Raw genomic sequence first — 19,925 nt, 5'->3', positions numbered from 1 at the left:
TATGTAAAAAAAAAATAAAAAAATTTACCTAAAATGCTTTGTTTCCCAAAAAATTTACATTTATACAAAGGGTTAAAGCAGAAAATACCCCCCAAAATTTGAAGCCCAATTTCTCCCGATTCAGAAAACACCCCATATGGGGGTGAAAAGTGCTCTGTTGGCGCACTACAGGTCTCAGAAGAGAAGGAGTCACATTTGGCTTTTTGAAAGCAAATTTTGCTCTGGGGGCATGCCGCATTTAGGAAGCCCCTATGGTGCCAGGACCGCAAAAAATACCCACATGGCATACCATTTTGGAAACTAGACCCCTCAGGGAACGTAACAAGGGGTTAAGTGAACCTTAATACCCCACAGGCGTTTCACGACTATTGCATATGTAAAAAAAATAAAAAAAATTTTACCTAAAATGCTTCTTTTCCCAAAAACTTTACATTTTAAAAAGGGTAAAAGCAGAAAATACCCCCCGAAATTTGAAGCCCAATTTCTCCCGAGTACGGCGATACCCCATATGTGACCCTTAACTGTTGCCTTGAAATACGACAGGGCTCCAAAGTGAGAGCGCCATGCGCATTTGAGGCCTAAATTAGGGATTGCATAGGGGTGGACATAGGGGTATTCTACGCCAGTGATTCCCAAACAGGGTGCCTCCAGCTGTTGCAAAACTCCCAGCATGCCTGGACAGTCAACAGCTGTCCGACAATACTGGGAGTTGTTGTTTTGCAACAGCTGGAGGCTCCGTTTTGGAAACCATGGCGTACCAGATGTTTTTCATTTTTATTGGGGAGGGGAGGGGGGCTGTGTAGGGGTATATGTATATGTAGTGTTTTTTACTTTTTATTTTATTTTTTGTGGTAGTGTAGTGTAGTGTTTTTAGGGTACAGTCGCACGGGCGGGGGTTCACAGTAGTTTCTCGCTGGCAGTTTGAGCTGTTGCAGAAAATTTGCTGCAGCTCAAACTTGCAGCCCGATACTTACTGTAAGCCTCCGCCCATGTGAGTGTACCCTGTACGTTCACATTGGGGGGGACATCCAGCTGTTGCAAAACTAAAACTCCCAGCATGCGCTGACAGACTGTACATGCTGAGAGTTTTAGTTTTGCAACAGCTGTAGGCACACTGGTTATGTATCACGGAGTTTGTGACCTTACTCAGTGTTTCAAAACCAGTGTGCCTCCAGCTGTTGCAAAACTACAACTCCCAGCATGTACGGTGCATGGTGTAAGGTGACTGCTGGGAGTTGTAGTTTGCAACTGCTGGAGGCACACCGGTCGTGAAACACTGAGTTAGGTAAAAAAAAAAACTCTAAGTTTCACAACCAGTGTGCCTTCAGCTGTTGCAAAACTACAACTCTCAGCAGTCACCGACAGCCAACGGGCATGCTGGGAGTTGTAGTTATGCAACCAGCAGATGCACCACTACAACTCCCAGCATGCACTTTAGCTGTTTGTGCAAGCTGGGAGTTGTAGTTATACAACAGCTGAAGGTACACTTTTCCATGGAAATAATGTGCCTCCAGCTGTTGCAAAACCATAAGTCCCAGCATGCCCATAAGGGAATGCTGGGAGTTGTGGTGGTCTGCCTCCTGCTGTTGCATAACTACAGCTCCCAGCATGCCCTTTTTGCATGCTGGGAGCTGTTGCTAAGCAACAGCAGGAGGCTGTCACTCACCTCCTGCTGTTGCTTCATCGCTGGACTGTCCCTCGCCGCCGCCGTCGCTCCTGGGGCCCCGATCCCAACATGGACGCTGGGGATCGGGGTCCCCAGCACCCGGGGTCGTCTTCCCGCACCCGCTCACGTCCTCCGGAAGAGGGGCGGAGCGGGTGCGGGAGTGACACCCGCAGCAGGCGCCCTGATTGGTCGGCCGGTAATCCGGCCGACGAATCAGGGCGATCGTGAGGTGGCATTAGTGCCACCTCACCCCTGCAGGTTCTGGCTGTTCGGGGCCGCCAGAGACGGCCCCGAACAGCCAGTAATTCCGGGTCACCGGGTCACTGGAGACCCGATTGACCCGGAATCGCCACAGATCGCTGGACTGAATTGTCCAGCAATCTGCGGCGATCGCCGACATGGGGGGGCATAATGACCCCCCTGGGCGATATGCCGGGATGCCTGCTGAACGATTTCAGCAGGCATCCGGCTCCGGTCCCCAACCGGCTAGCGGTGGGGGCCGGAATTCCCACAGGCGTATGGATACGCCCTGCGTCCTTAAGGACTCGGGATGCAGGGCGTATCCATACGCCCTGCGTCCTTAAGAGGTTAATGGTGCCCCAGTCCCCGTTGTTTACTGCTTCCTTTTGATGTGCTTCCAACTGACATGCTGAGGCAAATCAATGCTGTACCAGTGATTGACTGAGTGTTTGTTTGTTTTCTCTCCCAGAAGAACCCCTATAACTCCTTTAAAGGGGTACTCCAGTGAGAAACACATTTTTTTAATTAACTGGTACAAGCAAGTTAAACAGATTTGTAAATTACTTCTATTTAAAAATCTTTAACCTTCCAGTATTTATTAGCCGCTGTATGCTCCAGCGGAAGTTGTATAGTTCTTTCCAGTCTGACCACAGTGCTCTCTGCTGACACCTCTGTCCATGTCAGAAACTGTCCAGAGCAGGAGAAGTTTGCTATGTTGATTTGCTCCTTCTCTGGACAGTTCCTGACATCAGCAGAGAGCATTGTGGTCAGACTGGAAAGAACTATAAAACTTCCATAGGTATTTGAAGGAATTACGATTTTTAAATCTGTTGAACCTTTTGGCACCAGTTGATTAATAAAAAAATAAAAAATAAATAAAAAACTTAAGGGTATTCTAATTTAAATTAGCTTATCCTTATTAGGGGTTAAGTGCAAGATTCCAGCATATCTGACTTTAAACCCACGTAAAAACCCTGCAATCTGTAGTTTTTATTGATACCATTTCACTTTTTGAGTACTTTTTAATTCCTTTTTTTGAGGACATGATGGGACCCAAAAAAACACAAAAATGTTTTCACGAGTGGAGTGGGACTGTGACGTCACAACCAATGCCCCGCATCACCAGTTATCCGGCATGGAGCAAAGTTCGCTCCGTGCACTGGATGTCTGGGCTGCCACAGCCAAGATTGTGGGGGTCCCCAGCTGCGATAGGGGATAAGATGTCTAGTGGTGGAGTACCCCTTTAACATCACCATGATGCACAGGTGTCACGATGCCGGCTGGCAGGTAGTGGATCCTCTGTGCCAGAGAGGGATTGGCGTGGACCGTGCTAGAGGATCGGTTCTAAGTCACTACTGGTTTTCACCAGAGCCCGCCGCAAAGCGGGATGGTCTTGCTGCGGCGGTAGTGACCAGGTCGTATCCCCTAGCAACGGCTCAACCTCTCTGGCTGCTGAAGATAGGCGCGGTACAAGGGAGTAGACAGAAGCAAGGTCGGACGTAGCAGAAGGTCGGGGCAGGCAGCAAGGATCGTAGTCAGGGGCAACGGCAGAAGGTCTGGAATCACAGGCAAGGAACACACAAGGAACGCTTTCTCTGGCACTAGGGCAACAAGATCCGGCGAGGGAGTGAAGGGGAAGTGAGGTGATATAGGGAAGTGCACAGGTGTAAACACTAATTGGAACCACTGCACCAATCAGCGGTGCAGTGGCCCTTTAAATCGCAAAGACCCGGCGCGCGCGCGCCCTAGGGAGCGGGGCCGCGCGCGCCGGGACAGAACTGACGGGGAGCGAGTAAGGTACGGGAGCCGGGGTGCGCATCGCGAGCGGGCGCTACCCGCATCGCGAATCGCATCCCGGCCGGAGGTGGTAACGCAGCGCCCCGGGTCCGTGGAACCGACCGGGGCGCTGCAGTGAGGGAAGTGTAGCGAGCGCTCCGGGGAGGAGCGGGGACCCGGAGCGCTCGGCGTAACAGTACCCCCCCCCTTGGGTCTCCCCCTCTTCTTGGGGCCTGAGAACCTGAGGATCAGACTTTTGTCCAGGATATTGTCCTCAGGTTCCCAGGACCTCTCTTCTGGACCACAACCCTCCCAATCCACTAAAAAAAAAGTTCTTCCCCTGACCTTTTTAGAGGCCAAAATCTCTTTGACAGAGAAGATGTCCGAGGAGCCGGAAACAGGAGTGGGAGGAACAGATTTAGGAGAAAAACGGTTGAGGATGAGAGGTTTAAGAAGAGAGACGTGAAAGGCATTAGGGATACGAAGAGAAGGAGGAAGAAGAAGTTTGTAAGAGACAGGATTAATTTGACACAAAACTTTAAAAGGACCAAGATAGCGTGGTCCCAACTTATAGCTCGGGACACGGAAACGGACATATTTAGCGGAGAGCCATACCTTGTCTCCAGGGGAAAAAATGGGAGGAGCTCTTCTTTTCTTATCTGCGAATCTCTTCATGCGAGAAGAAGCCTGTAAGAGAGAATTTTGGGTCTCTTTCCATATGGTGGAAAGATCACGAGAAATTTCATCCACAGCGGGCAGACCAGAGGGCAAGGGGGTAGGGAGGGGGGGAAGAGGGTGACGGCCGTACACCACGAAAAACGGAGATTTGGAGGAAGATTCAGAGATTCTGAAATTATACGAGAATTCGGCCCAAGGTAGAAGATCTGCCCAGTCATCCTGGCGGGAGGAAACAAAATGTCGTAAATAGTCACCCAAGATCTGGTTAATTCTCTCTACTTGTCCATTGGATTGAGGATGGTATGCAGAAGAAAAATTTAATTTAATCTTGAGTTGTTTACAGAGAGCCCTCCAGAATTTAGACACAAATTGGACGCCTCTATCCGAGACGATCTGTGTAGGCAACCCGTGAAGACGAAAAATGTGTACAAAAAATTGTTTAGCCAACTGAGGCGCTGAAGGAAGGCCAGGAAGAGGGATGAAATGTGCCATTTTGGAGAATCGATCAACGACCACCCAAATAACAGTGTTGCCATGGGATGGGGGTAAGTCAGTAATAAAATCCATACCAATCAGAGACCAAGGTTGTTCGGGGACAGGTAGAGGATGAAGAAAACCAGCGGGCTTCTGGCGAGGAGTCTTATCCCGGGCACAGATAGTGCAGGCTCGCACAAAGTCCACCACATCAGTCTCTAGAGTCGGCCACCAATAGAAGCGAGAGATGAGTTGCACAGATTTCTTGATGCCCGCATGACCTGCGAGATGGGAGGAGTGACCCCATTTGAGGATCCCAAGGCGTTGGCGTGGAGAAACAAAGGTCTTTCCTGGAGGAGTTTGCCTGATGGAGGCTGGAGAAGTGGAAATCAGGCAGTCAGGAGGAATGATGTGTTGAGGAGAGAGTTCAATTTCAGAGGCATCTGAGGAACGAGAGAGAGCATCGGCCCTAATGTTTTTATCAGCAGGCCGAAAGTGAATTTCAAAATTAAATCGGGCAAAGAACAGAGACCACCTGGCCTGACGAGGATTCAGCCGTTGGGCAGACTGGAGGTAGGAGAGGTTCTTGTGATCGGTGTAAATAATAACTGGAAATCTTGATCCCTCCAGCAGATGCCTCCATTCCTCAAGTGCTAATTTAATGGCTAGAAGCTCTCGATCCCCGATGGAGTAGTTCCTCTCCGCCGGAGAGAAGGTCCTGGAAAAAAAAACCACAAGTAACAGCATGCCCGGAAGAGTTTTTTTGTAGAAGGACAGCTCCAGCTCCCACTGAGGAGGCATCAACCTCCAATAGGAAGGGTTTAGATGGGTCAGGTCTGGAGAGCACGGGAGCCGAAGAAAAGGCAGACTTGAGTCGTTTAAAGGCGTCTTCCGCTTGAGGAGGCCAGGACTTGGGATCGGCATTTTTTTTTGTTAAAGCCACAATAGGAGCCACAATGGTAGAAAAATGTGGAATAAATTGCCTGTAATAATTGGCGAACCCCAAAAAACGTTGGATGGCACGGAGTCCGGAGGGGCGTGGCCAATCTAAGACGGCAGAGAGTTTATCTGGGTCCATTTGTAGTCCCTGGCCAGAGACCAAGTATCCTAGAAAAGGAAGAGATTGGCATTCAAACAGACATTTCTCTATTTTGGCATAGAGTTGATTATCACGAAGTCTCTGAAGAACCATACGGACATGCTGGCGGTGTTCTTCTAGATTGGCAGAAAAAATCAGGATATCGTCCAGATATACAACAACACAGGAGTATAGTAGATCACGAAAAATTTCATTAACAAAGTCTTGGAAGACGGCAGGGGCGTTGCATAGACCAAAGGGCATGACCAGATACTCAAAGTGTCCATCTCTGGTGTTAAATGCCGTTTTCCATTCATCCCCCTCTCTGATGCGGATGAGATTATAAGCACCTCTTAAGTCCAGTTTGGTAAAAATATGGGCACCTTGGAGACGATCAAAGAGTTCAGAGATGAGGGGTAGGGGGTAGCGGTTCTTAACCGTGATTTTATTAAGACCGCGGTAGTCAATGCAAGGACGTAGAGAGCCATCTTTTTTGGACACAAAGAAAAATCCGGCTCCGGCAGGAGAGGAGGATTTACGGATAAAGCCCTTTTTTAAATTTTCTTGGACGTATTCAGACATGGCAAGAGTCTCTGGGACGGACAGAGGATAGATTCTGCCCCGGGGTGGAGTAGTGCCCGGGAGGAGGTCAATGGGACAATCATAAGGCCTGTGAGGAGGTAGAGTCTCAGCTTGTTTTTTGCAAAAAACGTCCGCAAAGTCCATATAGGCCTTAGGGAGACCGGTTACATGAGGAAGCACAGGGACACGGCAAGGTTTACTGGGAACCGGTTTTAAGCAGTCCTTGGAACAAGAGGGCCCCCAACTCTTGATCTCCCCAGTGGACCAATCCAGGATTGGGGAATGGAGTTGAAGCCAGGGAAGTCCAAGAAGGATTTCAGAAGTGCAATTGGGGAGGACCAACAGTTCAATCCTCTCGTGATGAGATCCGATGCACATTAGAAGGGGCTCCGTGCGAAAACGTATAGTACAGTCCAATCTTTCATTGTTTACACAATTGATGTAGAGGGGTCTGGCGAGACTGGTCACCGGGATGTTGAACTTGTTGACGAGAGAGGCTAAGATGAAATTTCCTGCAGATCCAGAGTCCAAGAAGGCCACAGCAGAGAAGGAGAAGGCAGAGGCAGACATCCGCACAGGCACAGTAAGACGTGGAGAAGCAGAGTAGACATCAAGGACTGTCTCACCTTTGTGCGGAGTCAGCGGACGTCTTTCCAGGCGGGGAGGACGGATAGGACAATCCTTCAGGAAGTGTTCGGTACTAGCACAGTACAGGCAGAGATTCTCCATGCGGCGTCGTGTCCTCTCTTGGGGTGTCAGGCGAGACCGGTCGACCTGCATAGCCTCCACGGCGGGAGGCACAGGAACAGATTGCAGGGGACCAGAGGAGAGAGGAGCCGGGGAGAAGAAACGCCTCGTGCGAACAGAGTCCATATCCTGGCGGAGCTCCTGACGCCGTTCGGAAAAACGCATGTCAATGCGAGTGGCAAGATGGATGAGCTCATGTAGGTTAGCAGGGATTTCTCGTGCGGCCAGAACATCTTTAATGTTGCTGGATAGGCCTTTTTTAAAGGTCGCGCAGAGTGCCTCATTATTCCAGGATAATTCTGAAGCAAGGGTACGGAACTGTACGGCATACTCGCCAACGGAAGAATTACCCTGGACCAGGTTCAACAGGGCAGTCTCAGCAGAAGAGGCTCGGGCAGGTTCCTCAAAGACACTTCGAATTTCCGAGAAGAAGGAGTGTACAGAGGCAGTGACGGGGTCATTGCGGTCCCAGAGCGGTGTGGCCCAAGCCAGGGCTTTTCCAGACAGCAGGCTGACTACGAAAGCCACCTTAGACCTTTCAGTGGGGAACTGGTCCGACATCATCTCCAAGTGTAATGAACATTGGGAAAGAAAGCCACGGCAAAACTTAGAGTCCCCATCAAATTTATCCGGCAAGGATAGTCGTATTCCAGAAGCGGCCACTCGCTGCGGAGGAGGTACAGGAGCTGGCGGAGGAGATGATTGCTGGAGCTGTGGTAGTAACTGTTGTAGCATAACAGTCAGTTGAGACAGCTGTTGGCCTTGTTGCGCAATCTGTTGTGACTGCTGGGCGACCACCGTGGTGAGGTCAGCGACAACTGGCAGAGGAACTTCAGCGGGATCCATGGCCGGATCTACTGTCACGATGCCGGCTGGCAGGTAGTGGATCCTCTGTGCCAGAGAGGGATTGGCGTGGACCGTGCTAGAGGATCGGTTCTAAGTCACTACTGGTTTTCACCAGAGCCCGCCGCAAAGCGGGATGGTCTTGCTGCGGCGGTAGTGACCAGGTCGTATCCCCTAGCAACGGCTCAACCTCTCTGGCTGCTGAAGATAGGCGCGGTACAAGGGAGTAGACAGAAGCAAGGTCGGACGTAGCAGAAGGTCGGGGCAGGCAGCAAGGATCGTAGTCAGGGGCAACGGCAGAAGGTCTGGAATCACAGGCAAGGAACACACAAGGAACGCTTTCTCTGGCACTAGGGCAACAAGATCCGGCGAGGGAGTGAAGGGGAAGTGAGGTGATATAGGGAAGTGCACAGGTGTAAACACTAATTGGAACCACTGCACCAATCAGCGGTGCAGTGGCCCTTTAAATCGCAAAGACCCGGCGCGCGCGCGCCCTAGGGAGCGGGGCCGCGCGCGCCGGGACAGAACTGACGGGGAGCGAGTAAGGTACGGGAGCCGGGGTGCGCATCGCGAGCGGGCGCTACCCGCATCGCGAATCGCATCCCGGCCGGAGGTGGTAACGCAGCGCCCCGGGTCCGTGGAACCGACCGGGGCGCTGCAGTGAGGGAAGTGTAGCGAGCGCTCCGGGGAGGAGCGGGGACCCGGAGCGCTCGGCGTAACAACAGGCAACATCATGGTGGGTTAAGGGGCAAAGCTGCAAAACCCAGCTTATGTCTTCTGTCAAATTCTTACAGATTCTAGAGAATAAGATCTCCCAGATTCCTTATTAGAAAAACTGGAGGCACCATTAACATGTATGGCCCACATTTACTTTCCTGAAAAACATGTGTCATTTATTTGCCAGTCTTAAGTAAGATTCCACAATTTTATAAAGAGATGAATGCCTTTCAAGAAATTTGGTGCATCTTGACTGTATGCTAAACTATAATGTATGCCTACTCACTGGCCTGAATTATAGTAAATGTGCCAGACTGTTGGAAACCCTAGGCCCAGCCCACTATATAAAAATTGTTGAGAGTGGCGTCTGGTCCTTTGATCTTTTGTCTTGTACCTGCTTCCGAGACGAGCACTTGTTGCAGGACCTGCTGGCTTACCCAATCACTGACCAAGATGGGACACAGCTGCGCCCTATAATTGGCTAAATTGGCAGGTTCTGCTCTAAGCACATTTCTAGGAAGCAGGAAGAAGATCGGGGGAATGGTCAGAGCCGAACGTGAGCTGCTTGGGGGACCAGCAGGAGACCATGGATAGGTAAGTATGCAGGATATAGGTTTTTACAAAAGTCAGATAAATCCTTTAAAGAGCCAACTATATTTATGCAAATGTTTTTACCAAATGCATCATTGATTTTAACCCCTTCCTGCCACAAAGATTTTTGATGTTCCTTAATGTTTTTATTTTTCCATTAACAGAGCTATATTTGTGGGACAAATTGTACTTGTTAATGGCAGCCTTTACTTTATCATATAATATATTGTAACAGAAACACATACACACATATATATATATATATATATATATACATAAAAAATACAACATGACGCTGTTGAAGCTGAAGCGTTGCATCCGCTTCTGATCATGGGTCAATAAAGCACATTTGCTTTCACACATCCCTGGAGTTGGACTTCTTTGTGGATATATATATATATATATATATATATATATATATATATATATATGGATGAGTATTCTCCTTAGGGAGACGGCGCCACTTCTGGCGTACAGAGATTCTAATTATCTCCAATTAAGGAGTTTCTAAAACTGATTGGGATGTGATGCCAAAGCCAGAATTCTCCCAAGAAGGGAAGAGGACCCATCTGCAGACAGGGTGCTTGCCTTTCACTCGTCAGTACAGAGCAGGGTGTAGGTGGTGAGCTGCTTTGCATATTCCTTATACATATATATATATTTATGTGTGGAGTGAAATTGGGGGAAACTGGGGGCGTGGCCTAGCTGCTGGACTGCATGGATGCTGACTAGCTGAGCTCTGGAACCCTAAGCTAAACAAGCACGTATCGACACGAATTTGGTACCCACCGATCCTGCAACGACCTGTGATCATACCAGTGAGAAGAAAAGGGTCATCCAAGCAAGGCACGCTAGCTAAATTTTACTTTACTAGCCACGAGGAGTGGCCTCAAGATGGTGCCGAGCGCGCTAGCAGCTCCATTTCCCCTCGCATGTCACCTGCTCAGACTCTCTCGCTGGTGTCTCCTAGAAGATCCACCTCGGACCCAGCGCTCCACCATCCGCTTCTGCCAGGAGACTAACAGCTACTAACATTGGCTCCTGCATCTCCGCTCCCATCCAGCATGGAGGCCTTGCATTTACCAGCGGCAGATCTGCTCACACAGGCCCGCTCTCCGCTTCCTGCAGTGTGACATCAGGGACCCCTGCAACACTGAGGCAAAATCTCTCCACTTCTCCAGCCCGTGAAGAGGTGGGTGACTGGGCTGACTGTCCCCCTATAGCCAGGGAGGAAGCGCTGCCATTAACGCACTTGCAGTGCAGGGAGTTGCCTTAACAGACACCGCCATGAAAAATATGCTGCTGGTGCTACGCCAAACATATTGAATCTAAATTTGAGGAATTTTCAGCATCCCATAACGAATTGATTGACTCTCACCATGCTGCGGAACATGATATTAATATGCTAAAAGCTAAAGTCGCCAACAAAGAAGAACGCAGTCGGCAAAACAATGTGAAGCTGAGGGGGATACCGGAATCGGTCTCCCCTGCCGAGATCCCGGCATATGTTGGCTCCCTGCACGTGTAGTCCTTCCCTCCTGCTCCCTCGAGGAGCTGGAGGTGGATTGTGCTCACCAGATTCCCCGAACCAAGCACTTGGAGGACTCCATCCTACGGGACGTACTTGCGAGAGTACATTTCTTTAATATGAAGGACAGGCTGATGGAATATGCTTGGTCCAACGGGGGCCTGCCAGCTCCTTACCACCAAATTTCTGTTTATGCGGACCTCTCCGCCGCAACTCTACAATGGCGCCGCTCCCTTCAACCTGTTACCTCCACACTTCGTGCTGCAAAGATTCCCTATAGATGGGGATTCCCAAACCGCCTTCTGATCCGCCAAGGGAATACTTTTACATGCTGTCCGTAACCTTGAAGATGGCGTTTCCCTCTTGCAACAATGGAATATTCATACAGACCTGACATCTGCAAGACCTTCCCCCTCTCCGCATAAGATCCGAGATGACTGGTCGGTGGTGAAATTAACTTGGGAAATTTTTTCAGGTACTCTTTAAGACTCTTGGCACTTCAGGCTGGTCTGGGAAGTCCATGCACCTGGCTTCAGACAGGACTTTAAGCCTCACGAAGGTGGGGTGGCTGTTGCCACTATATCGTGTTTTCGGCCTACTGTTTGTTTTTAGGGCACCTTATGTTCACCCTAACTTTGAATGTTTTGTCGGCTTAATATCTATTGTCCATACCCATTGGACACGTGTGCTGGCTGGGAGGCACACGGAGTCCTCTAATATGGTTTACTACCTACTATATTCTTGCACTTATTTACACACCTTATGGTTTTAAAATTCCTTAGTATCAATGCCAATGGTCTGAGTAGTCCACATAAAAGATAATTTCTTTGGAGAGAGGCTTTGTCTTTGGGGTGCAATATATTATGCACCCAGGAGATGCACCTGCTTCACAAAGATGCTTTCCGTATCACACATCCTGCTTTCCCTAACATTAATCATGCTCACCATACCTCCAAAAGCAGATGAGTATTAATTTCTATCTGGAACTCAGTGGCCTTTGACTTAGTTAAAGCAATATGTGACCCTAAAGGTCAGTTTGCGATTTCAGTGTGTTTTATTGATGATTATTATTATTATAATAGAATTACAATGATGTTCTATTATTACTATCTATTACTTTTTAAACACTTCTTCCATCTACAAAGCTCTATGAGGGCTCTTTTTTTGCTAGGTGCTCTTTAGTTTTTATTGGTGCCATTTTAGGGGAGATGTGACATTTTGCTTTTTATTTCATATTGTGGAAAAATAGAATAAAAAGCGATCAAAAACTTAGAAATGGTACTGATAAAATGTAAAGATCATGACACAAAAATAGGCTTTCGTACAGCTCTGTAGATGGAAGAATAAAAAAATTATAGGGGTCTGAATAAGGAGATGTAATTTTTTTAAGTTTTTTCGTTTTTTATGTTTTGTAGTAAATCATACATATTGGGTATCATTGCAGTTGTATTGGCCTGTAGAAAATAGATGTCCAATTGTCCGCATTGTGAATGGCATAAAACAAATTGAATAAATAAAAACACAGTACAGTGGTCCCTCAACATACGATGGTAATTCGTTCCAAACTAGCTATCGTTTGTCGAATCCATTGTATGTTGAGGGATTCGTGCAATGTAAAGTATAGGAAGCTGCACTCACCTGTCCCCGCCGCTCGCGATGGTGTCCCCGCCGCTCCCGATGGTGAACTCGGGCCTCCACTGGGCTCTCCGCTGTCTTCTCCGGTCCTCTGCTGTCTTCTCCGGTCCTCTGCTGTCTTCTCCGGTCCTCTGCTGTCTTCCGCAAGGCCTTACTGGGCCTGCGTTGCGACGTCATTACGCCGCTGCGTACACCATTCCTATTGGATGACGTACACAGCAGCTTATTGACGCCATCGGAGAGGGCCGAGAAGACACCGGAAGACCAGCGCTGGACCCGGGCACCCCGGAGCATCGTGGAGGGGTAAGTAATACTTACCGCACCACACGGGGAACATTAAGCTGCTATCCGGCAGCAGCTTAAGCATTTTGCGCTGCCAGATAGCACTTAATGCGATGGCCCCGACATAAAAAAGCATCGTATGTCGATGCTGACATCGACATGGCGATGGCCTCTGAGAGGCCATCGTATGTCGATTTGATCATATGTCGGGGCCATCGTAGGTCGGGGGGTCACTGTAGTTCAACAGTTTCTGAAATACTCAGACCAGCCAGTCTGGCTCCAACAAACATGCCATGCCCTTGGGGACCGAGCCCATTTTGACCCTAAGGACCAGAGCACTTTTTGCACATCTGACCACTGTCACATTAAGCATTAATAACTCTGGGATGCTTGTACTTATGAATTTGATTCTGAGATTTTTTTTTCGTGACATATTCTACTTACTGTTAGTGGTAAATTTCCGTCAATACTTGCATCCTTTCTTGGTGAAAAATTCAAAAATGTCATGAAAAATTAGAAAACTTAGCATTTTTAAGCTCTTTGAAGCTCTCTGCTTGTAAGGAAAATAGACATACCAAATAAATTATATATTGATTCAAATATACAATATGTCTACTTCATGTTGACATCATAAAGTTGACATGTTTTTACTTTTTGAAGACATTAGAGGGCTTCACAATTCAGCAGTAATTTTCCAATTTTTCAAGTAAATTTCAAAATTTTAATTTTTTAGGGGCCAGTTCAGTTTTGAAGTGAATTTGAGGGTCTTTATGTTAGAAATACCCCATAATGGACCACATTATTAAAACTGCACCCCTCAACGTATTCAAAATGACATTCAGAAAGTTTAACCCTTTAGGTGTTTCACAGGAATAGCAGCAAAGTGGAGGTGAAAATTCAAAATCTTCATTTTTTACTCTAACATGTTCTTGTAGACCCATATCTTTTATTTTTACAAGGGGTAAAAGGAGAAAAAGCCCCCCAAAATTTGTAACCCAATTTCTCTTGAGTAAAGAAATACCTCATATATGGATGTAAAGTGCTTTGTGGGCGCACAAGAGAGCCCAGAAGAGAAGGAACGACAATGGAATTTTGGAGAGCGAATTATGCTGAAATGGTTTTTGCGGGGCATGTCATATTTAGGGTGCCCCTATGATGCCAGAACAGCGAAAAACACCCAACATGGTATACTATTTGGGAAACTGCACCCCTCAAGGAACGTAATAAGTGGTACAGTGAGCCTTTACACCCCACAGTTGTTTGATGAATTTTCAATAAAGTTGGACGTGAAAATGAAAAATGTTATTTTTTTCACTAAAATGCTTATGTTACCCCAAATTTTTCCTTTTCACAAAGGTAATAGGTGAAAAATGTCCCACCAGATTTCTCTTGAGTAAGGAAATATATCATATGTGGATGTAAAGTGATCTGCGGGTGCAATAGAGGGCTCAGAAGGGAAGGAGCGACATTGGGCTTTTGGAAAGCGAATTTTCCTGAAATGGTTTTTGGGGAGAATGTTTCATTTAGGAAGCCCCCATGGTGCCAGAACAGCAAAAAAAACACCCCACATGGCATACTATTTGGGAAACTAAACCCCTCAAGGAACGTGACAAGGAGTGCAGTGAGCATTTACACCACACTGGTGTTTGACAGATCTTTGTAACAGTGGGCTGTGCAAATGAAAAATTACATTTCTTATTTTCACGGACCACTGTTCCAAAAATCTGTCAGTCACCTGTGGGGTGTGGGGTGTTATTACGTTCCGTGAGGGGTGTAGTTTCCAAAATGGGGTCACATGTGGGTATTTATTTTTTTGCGTTTGTCAGAACCACTGTAACCAGCAGACACCCATGTGCAAATCATCAGTTTTGGCCTCAAATGTACATAGTGCACTCTCACTTCTGAGCATTGTTGTGCGCCACGCAAAGCATTTTACGTCCACACATGGGGTATTTCCGTACTCGGGAGAAATTACGCAACAGTTTTTTGGTGGCTTTTTCTCCTTATGAAAAGGTAAAGTTGGGGTCTACACCACCATGTTAGTGCAATTTTTTTTTTTTTTGCACTAACATGCTGGTGTTGCCCCATACTTTTCATTCACTGTACTTTCACTGTACCTCAGTTTTCCCCAAACAAGGTGCCTCCAGCTGTTGTAAAACTTCCAACATGCCTGGACAGTCAATGGCTGTCCGGCAATACTGGGAGGTGTTATTTTGCAACAGCTGGAGGCTCCTTTTTGGAAAAACTGCCGTACAAGACGTTTTAAATTTTTATTGGGGGGGGGGGGGCAACAGTGTAAGGGTGTAGTGTATATGTAGTGTTTTACTCTTCATTTAGGGTTAGTGTAGTGTAGTGTTTTTAGGGTACATTCACACGGGCGGGGGTTTACAGTGAGTTTTCCGCTGCAGCGGAAAATTTGCCGCATCTCAAACTTGAAGCAGAAATTTGCTGTAAACCCCCGCCCATGTGAATGTGCCCTATACATTCACATGGCGGGGGGCAAATCTACAACTCTCAGCCCGCACTGACAGACCGTGCATGCTGGGAGTTGTAGTTATGCAACAGCTAGTGGCACACTGGTTGGGATTGGGAAACACTGAGTTAGGTGACAGACTACCGCAGTGTTCCCGCATCACTGTCTTATTCCTAACTCAGTGTTTCCCAACCCATGTGCCTCCATCTGTTGCATAACTACAACTCCTAGCATGCATGGTCTGTCAGTGCATGCTGGGAGTTATAGTTTTGCAACAGCATGAGGCACACAGGTTGGGAAACACTGAGTTAGGAAACAGACAATGTCCAAAGGATAGGGGATAAGATGTATGATCATGGGGGTTCCGCCGCTGGGTACCCGCAAAATCTGTCATTCCACACCCAGCTTTGTGAGCTCTCTGCTGCGCTGGAGGCTCCGTGTGTGAAGCGTGATGACCACGGGGCCAGAGTCAATGGGAGGGGGCGTGACGGCTCACAAAGGTGGGTGCGGAATGACAGATTGTGGAGGTCCCCAGCAGTGGGATCCCCACGATCATACATCTTTTCCTCTATCCTTTGTATAGGGGATAAAATGTATTAGGGGCGGAGTACCCCTTTAAGGACACAGACAATTTTATTATTGCATTTAGGTTTAGTTTTCCTCCTCACCTTCTAAAGCTAAGTTTCCATTTGTTTTTTTTTCCTCGCAAAAACGCCAAGAAAAACACCAAGTCTGCCACACTGCATTTTTTCTGTGAAAAAACACTGCAGCATTTTAAAATCCTTTTGACCTTTATTCACTATTCTTTGGTGTTTTTCAGCTCCTTGGCAGTTTTTCAAAATCGCAGCATGTTGAGGCTATGGCGTTTTTTTCACCAAAATCGTCTAAGTCTATGGGAATGAAAGTCCATGGGAATGAAAAAACGCCATGTGGGTTTTAACTTTAGCGTTTTTGCTGAAGTTTTTTATTCTTTTTTGGACTTTAGAGATCCAAAAAAAGGATGGAGATACCTTTTTTATGAATATCATAGGTTACCATTAAACAAAAACAAAAAAAGATACAGTAGGGATGGGGAAAAATTGTAGTTAACTAAATTTATATTTTGACTCCTTCAGGACGAAGGGCGTACCTGTACACCCCTCGCCCGGTCCCAGTGTTTATAACGGGGTCACGCGGGGTCGGTCCCGGCTGCTAGTGATAGCCGGGACCCTGGGCTAATAGCGTGCGGCACCGATCGTTGTGCTGCACGCTATTAACCCTTTAGACGCGGCGATCAAAGTTGATCGCCGCGTCTAAAAAAGAAAGTAAACGCTTCCTGGCAGCTAAGTCGGACTGATCGGGACATCACGATAAAATCGTGATGTTCTGATCAGCTAGGACGTGAGCGGAGACCCCCTTTCCTTGCTCCATCGCGTCTGATCGGCATTTGATTACTCCAAGCCTGAGCTACAGGCTTGAGCAATCGAGCCCCTATCTATGGCTTTGCAGGGATCAGTAAAAGAGATCAGTGTGTGCAGTGTTATAGGTCCCTATGGGAGCTATAACACTGCAAAAAAAAAGTGAAAAAAAAAGGTAACAAAGATCATTTAACCCCTCCCCTAAAAAAAAGTTTGAATCACCCCCCTTTTCCCATAAAAAAAAAAACTGTGTAAATAAAAATAAACATATGTGGTATCGCCGCGTACGGAAATGTCCGAATTATAAAAAATATATCATTAAGTAAACCGCACGGTCAATGGCGTATGTGCAAAAAAATTCCAAAGTCCAAAATAGTGTATTTTTGGTCACTTTTTATATCATGAAAAAATGAATAAAAAGCGATCAATAAGTCCGATCAATACAAAAAGGGTACCACTAAAAACAGATCACGGCGCAAAAAATTTGCCCTCATACCGCCCCATACGCGGAAAAATAAAAAAGTTATGGGGGTCAGAAGATGACAATTTTAAATGTATAAATTTTCCTGCATGTCGTTATGATTTTTTTTTCAGAAGTATGAAAAAATCAAACCTATATAAGTAGGGTATCATTTTAATCGTATGGACCTACAGAATAAAGAAAATGTATCATTTTTACCGAAAAATTTACGGCGTAGAAACAGAAGCCCCAAAAATTAACAAAATGATGTTTTTTTTTTGTTTTTTTTTTCAATTTTGTCTCACAATGATTTTTTTTTCCTTTTCGCCATAGACTTTTGGGTAAAATGACTGATGCCATTACAAAGTAGAATTGGTGGCACAAAAAATAAGCCATCATATGGATTTTTAGGTGCAAAATTGATAGAGTTATGATTTTTTTAATGTAAGGAGGAAAAAATGAAAGTGCAAAAATGGAAAAAACCCTGGTCCTTAAATGTAAATGTACATCATGGTGCGGTTGGACTGGGGTGATCTGTCTTTAAGTACAGGTACTACAGCTTCCAGCATGGAACAGTCTGTTCCATGCTGGGAGTAGTAGTAGTAGTACCTAAATAACGAATAAAATAAAAAGAATAAAGTTTTTTTTTTTTTTAAAGTTAAAAACACACTTTATAAAATACATAATTAAAATTCATTATTAATAAAAAGTTTCACAAAATTAATTTTAAAAAAATATTGTTTTTACAATTAAATGGTCCCTTTATCCATTTTTTTATATTGTCTACATTTTTATGTCCCTGCCCATTCACATAAATTGGTCCCTGTTTGAAAAAAAACTAAAAACTGCAATTTTTTCCATCCCTACTGCATCCACCCTTTTTTTTTTTTTTTTTTTTGGTACCCAACAAAATTCTTAAAAAATGCCAAAAGAAGGAGCAATAAATGAAATGGAAAGAAGGGGCAATAAAATTCTTATTGGGGGAGGGGCTTATTTACTTTTTTTTTTACCTTTTTTTTTTTTATATATATATATCCCCATAGGGGACTATTTATAGCAATCATTAGATTGATAATACTGTTCAGTGCTATGCATAGGTATAGCAATAGTCAGTATTATCTTGATCTATTTCTTTGGTCTACTAGCAGGCAGACCAGAGAAGAAGACCCCGTGAGAGCGACCGGTGGCAGGTGAGAAGTCGTGCCGCTGTATTGCCCGCAGATGCTGTGATCAGTAGTGATCACGGCATCAGATGGGATTAATGGCGGACATCAACGCGATCCCTGATGTCCGCCATTGCTGGCAGGTCTCTGGATGCTGATAGCAGCTGGGACCTCTTGTGCATTAAGCGAGCACAACTTCTGTGCTCGCTTCATGAACAGGACGTAAATGTATGTCCTGATACGCAAAGCACCAGCACATCAGGACATACATTTACTTCCAATGTCCTTAAGTGGTTAAAATCCTCAGCATAAAACCCTCAGCATCAAATCTGCGGCATATAACATATGTGTGAACATACCCTAAATACATGTGCGTTTTGGCAGTGCCCCTCCATATACCAATTCTCTGTTATGATAATAAACTTATACTATTGTGTCCACAAAAGATGCACACAAAGGCCTGAGGAGGTTACCCATGTCCCTGTAGAGGTCAACCTGACCCATATACCAGTGTTCCTATATATACCAATGGTATGATAATAAACAAAGGCCTGAGGAGGTTACCCATGTCCTGATAGATGTCAACCTGACCCATATACCAGCATTTCTTCCTCCCAGGAGCTGCCATTTACTGCTTTTACTAACCTCTCCTTCTCATGTCCTCTCTCTAAGATGGAGATGGTCACCATGGCAACCTGTCCCTGCCTCCAGCTCTAGATGTAAGACACAGAGCACTGGACATTGTCACATCTGCCTCACGAAACCATTAGACAAATTGTCTCCATAATGAGGTCATTTTGGCCCAAAATACTCAGTAATTCACTTACATGCAAGATTATACATACGGTTATGTGAAAAATCAGTTTGTTATATTTTATTAATTTCAAATCCTCACCATATTGTCATAAATGTATTAAGCTCTGTTCACATTACACTATCTTCCTAAATACCTATTAGCCATAACATTAAGGCATCGTTCTCATGTCGGAATTTCCGCGGTGGAAACATCTGCTGTGGAAATTCCAATTTTCATAAAAGAATTGGCATGTCTATTCTATCTGCAGAATCCGCTCACAAAAGCATTGGCATCTATGGAGATGGCGCATTTCCGAGCGATCCTAGCGCCCACTTTCTGCAAAATGTCTGCCTGGAAATTTTCCGGGTGGACATTCTGCCATGTGTACATAGCCTGAAGCCTACTATCGTGTAGGTACTCTTTGTGACACTAAAATGAATCTTAAGGCATGAACTCCACAAGATCTCTGAAGGTGACTGGTATCTGGCTGTAAGACATTAGCAGCAGTTCCTCCTTTTTCCGCAGCAGACCCCCTTTTTTTTAGCATACGTATTTCCTTCTTTACCTTCTAAGATCCATGAAGGATGTTTATCATTGTGTGTCCTTGGTTTGCTAAAATGCCACATACTAATCAAAATATCGTGCAGGGGTTAATACATTTGTTGCATGTAAGTAAAAAACAAAAAAAAAAAACACTTCAGACCATGACTTTGCATGATTCCTCCTCTTTTTACCTCTTTGCTTTTGACTTTTTAAAATGCTGTCCACAGCTAGTTTTGTAAGCCACATCCAGACTGGT

At 45.9% G+C, this 19,925-nt stretch overlaps 1 protein-coding gene across 5 annotated transcripts in view; it reads right to left on the bottom strand.

The window, feature by feature from the left end:
* Positions 1-19,028, bottom strand: part of ZNF518B (zinc finger protein 518B) — a 70,327-nt gene extending 51,299 nt beyond the window's left edge. For 2 of the 5 annotated variants that reach the window (XM_056555151.1, XM_056555149.1), the window contains exon 1: positions 13,282-13,320. The gene's annotated coding sequence lies outside the window, so the exon portion shown is untranslated. The other 3 variants (XM_056555150.1, XM_056555154.1, XM_056555155.1) reach the window with 3 other exon arrangements.
* Between the last annotated feature and the right edge of the window lie 897 nt (positions 19,029-19,925).

This window comes from Hyla sarda, chromosome 1 (genome assembly GCF_029499605.1).
Source record: "Hyla sarda isolate aHylSar1 chromosome 1, aHylSar1.hap1, whole genome shotgun sequence".
In the NCBI taxonomy this organism is placed as follows: Eukaryota; Metazoa; Chordata; class Amphibia; order Anura; family Hylidae; genus Hyla; species Hyla sarda.
The sequence above is the reverse complement of the archived record's forward strand: the minus strand, read 5'-3'. Positions and strand labels throughout refer to the sequence as shown.